This window comes from Grammomys surdaster, unplaced genomic scaffold (genome assembly GCF_004785775.1).
Source record: "Grammomys surdaster isolate TR1022 unplaced genomic scaffold, NIH_TR_1.0 139, whole genome shotgun sequence".
NCBI classification, from domain to species: Eukaryota; Metazoa; Chordata; class Mammalia; order Rodentia; family Muridae; genus Grammomys; species Grammomys surdaster.
The window spans coordinates 13,571,857-13,576,017 of NW_021604597.1; the positions used below are offsets into that span (position 1 = coordinate 13,571,857).

The 4,161-nt window shown below is 41.2% G+C and overlaps 1 pseudogene; it reads left to right on the top strand.

Moving 5' to 3' along the window:
- The first annotated feature begins 780 nt into the window (after window positions 1-780).
- LOC114618013 lies at window positions 781-1,683 on the top strand (annotated as a pseudogene).
- Window positions 1,684-4,161: the final 2,478 nt, after the last annotated feature.

Sequence of the window (4,161 nt, forward strand, 5' to 3'; positions counted from 1 at the left end):
CAGTTGCTCAGTTGCTCAGTTGCTCAGTTGCTCAGTTGCTCAGTTGCAGGATTGGGTTGGGGGTTTTATTGGCACAGGTTTATTTGTATTTCTACTTTCTGTTCAAAGAAGACCATTGCACTTGTCTTTTAACAAATGATCCTCAATAGCAACTAATTCTTTTAAAACATTGCGGGGGGAGGGGGAGGGAGAACACTGTACTAGTGTCAGGTCTGCATAGAATTCCAGCCACAGGAGTCAGTACAGCACTCTAAGTGATAAAAGGAGATCCCAGTCTTTCCCTGAACCATTTAATAACTATTAACATAAATTCATTTCATTGACTAACACAAATTCAGCCTAAGTAGTGTTTTCATGTTCACCCATACTTTCCCTTAGACTCTGAGGCTGAGTCTCCATCCAGACAGACTCCCTTTCTTAGGCTCTGAGAACATGGTTGCTAGATATGCATATTAAGTTAGAAATATCAAAACGGGCAACTATAATATTTTCTTCTATTAGGGGATATTGAATGAAAGATTGAGAACACAAGGATTTGAACAATGTTGTACAAATCAAACTCTTGTTGATTGTTTTTACCTCAGTAGTTATTCATCTCATTATGATTGTTCTGTGCTTTGTGGGGAAGAAAAAGGAGCACATCAGTGTAAAAGACCAACTCATAAAAGGATGAAATGGAAAAGGAAGACTAAATTCCTAAAATTAAATGTAACTCTCAATCTTTAGAGGCGTCTGTACTTTGTCAGTGCCATGTAAGTCAAATGGGATGTGATCTGTGTGATGAAGGTCCTCACATATGAGGAGGCCCTGGGGTTCACCCTCGTCATCCTTTCCATCTTTGGGGCACTTGTGGTCTTGGCAGTCACTGTTGTGTATGTAATCCACAGACACACTCCATTGGTGAAAGCCAATGACCGGGAGCTGAGCTTCCTCATTCAGATGTCTCTGGTTATCACGGTGCTGTCATCCATGCTGTTCACAGGCAAGCCATGCAACTGGACCTGCATGGCCCGCCAGGTCACTCTAGCACTGGGCTTTTGCCTTTGTCTGTCTTCCATTCTTGGAAAGACTATTTCACTCTTTTTTGCATATGTGATTTCCTTGTCCAAAACCCGGCTAATAACCAGTCGCCCCATTTATCAAAAAGTCATTGTGCTGATCTGTGATGTAGGGGATATTGGTATATGTACAGCTTACTTGGTGTTGGAACCTCCAAAGATGTACAAGAACATTGAACCTGAAAATGTAAAGATCATCTTTGAATGCAATGAAGACTCTATAGAGTTTCTGTGCTCCATATTTGGGGTTGATGTTCTTCTGGCTCTGCTGTGTTTTCTTACAACCTTTGTGGCTCTCCAGCTGCCAGATAACTATTATGAAGGGAAATGCATCATTTTGGGGATGCTGGTCTTTTTTATTTTCTAGATCTCTTTTGTCCCTGCTTACTTGAGCACCAAAGGCAAAGTGGCTGTGGAAATATTTGCCATTTTGGCATCCATCTATGGTTTGTTAGGCTGTCTATTTCTTCCCAAGTGTTTCATTATCTTGCTGAGGCCAAAGAGGAACACTGATGAAACTGTTGGTGGAAGAGTCCCCACTGTTGACAGGAGCATCCAGCTAACCTCAGCTTCTGTGAGCAGTGAGCTTAACAACACCACAGTGTCCACTGTTCTGGATGAGTAGAACCGTGAGCTCCAAGTGACCAGCAAAGCTGGATGGTGCCCTGGCTCAATCTTCCTTTTATGTTGCTTCTGAAGCAGTTGCTTGATGTTATAGTGTAATGTTGGATATTAGGCCTTTCTTAATGTGGTGAATAAAATCTAAGTCTGTAAAGATACCATTTAGTAGGTATCATAATAGGACATAATTCAAATTAGAACTTTTCATTAGAATATTTCATTGGGATTTTAGAGTAGATATGTAAAGTGTGCAGTAGGGTAGGATATGACAGATGTGACTTATCAGAAATGATAAGAAACGGTTCAGTAACACAGTAACAAAACTTACTTTCTTCTTTAACTCATAACAATAGGAGAGTCATCTGAAGACTCAACTGGGTATTGCCTAGATCAGATTGGGCTGTTGGCAGTATCTGTAAGAAAATGTCTAGATTACTTATTGATGTGGGAAGACCCAACCCAATGTAGGTGGAACCATTCATAGGCAGGTAGTCCCAGGCTGTCTTACAAAGCCAGCTGAGAATGGGCCAGCAAATAGTGTCCCACTGTCATTTTTGCTTCAATTTCCCACCTTGAGCTCCTGTCCCAACTTTCTTCAAGGGTGTATTATGACCTGAAAGTACAGATCAGATAAAGCCTTTCCTCCCCAAATGGCTTTTGTCAGGCTTTCTTTTCACAGCAACCAAGAACAAAGTGGAAGACCCTTCAAACTGATTCTGTTTTCAATGGCTGCCACCTGATCCCTTCTTGCCCACATTCTTCCAATAGAAGCCAATTGCACTTCTGAAATTTGCAAGCCCTCTCTCCATTTGCTTGACTCTATGTCACTCAGATTGTCCCCTTGCCCCTTTAATATTCCATCAATCTTTTACTTCTCCATTCTTTTATCCACCTATCCTTCCTTGAGAACTTGGAAGTTTTGCACAGATAAAGTATTGTTCTCCACTCTTGTGTTCTCTCTCTTCTTTGGAGAGAAACTCTATGCTAGGACAAAGTTGAGAATTCTAGTACCATAGAAAAGAAGGGCTAAGCAAGACGTCCTGTGTGAGGTGACAACTTTAAAAAAATCCTAAAAACCAAGAAGAACTGAATTGTGTGAAATGACAAACTGGTTCTACATATCTACTGTTGATAGCATGGTAAATGCCAGATGTACCAGCTTCCCTTCTTTATTTGTAGTATTGGAGGATTTTGTGGTTACTTTAAATTACTGTCCCTTTTCTCCCTTATTCTGACTGTGGTTATCTTCTTTCATTGTTGTCATTATCACTATATTGCAATTTATTTTGTGAAATGAACTTGAGTTGTATCTACCACCTATCTCTATCTTTGTAGCCTTGACACCTAAACTGTATCTAGGTGATCAGTCTTTGGATGGGTGGATGAATAGTTTTTGGAGTAGCTGACCCATGACCCTGCAAGGCATGGGAAAATTGTATCAATGAAATACAGGGAGGAGAAGTACACGGTGTGTGGAGGATGGAAGGTGGGAGGACCCAGGCTCCTCTTCTTAATGGTAACCTGTAGGCAGTGACTCAAGATGCTGCTAGGTTTTTACTTGTCCATTCTCTGCCTTTCTCTCTCTCTGCACAATGGTATCTGTGGTCTTCATTACAAACTGCATTTGCTTATAGCTGCTGGTAGGTTTTGCTAATAAGAAAACCCTGGAGATTGCAGATGAAAAAAAGGTCATAATGCTTTGTTTCAGCCAAAGCTCACTCACTCATCTGCGACAACTCTCCCACAGTAGCCCTCATTAGATGCCCATACTGTTTGTTATGTGGCAGATTTTCCCACCAGTATCCTTGGATTTTGCCTATTATAGCCATGACAACTACAGCAAAACAATACAATGCTTGCCAGGTCTATGGAATGGTAATGGAACTGTGGGTAGTCCTTAGGAGGTAGAGGAAGGAGGGGGATCTGAAGACTTCAAGTGAAACTCTGTTCATCTAGTTACAAGTGATTTTCAGAGATGCTACGAGAAGGAGAAGGTTAAAGTTGAAAAAGGGACTTCATGATGCAGATTCCATCAAGTGACCATTCATGATGGAGTAGAACTTCACAGTGATATAGCTGTTTGGGATACACCTGCACCCCAGTGAGTTAATCTCTTACTTATGATCTGTAAGAAAGTTCAGTAAACTCCTTGGTCTCACTAAATTAAACTTTGGTGAAACCGCAGTATGTTCTGCTGTGGAGTAATGAATGTTTACTTGCATTTCCCTAGGAAAAGCTAACACAGCACATACCTTTTGTCTTCTACGTCCAGACCTGACTGTACAACAGCTCCTTAGACTCAGGTGCTTCAGCATCCTGTGGCGTATGCTTTCACTTTGCCAACCCATGTCAGTTCTCTCTGTTTAAACTCCCTTCTCATTAAATAATCTGGTATTTCTTGTGGGATCCTGACTCATGCAGTGAGCCAAGTTGCTTACATCTTATGATGACCCTATCTTTAATATACTATGTGGCGCATTCC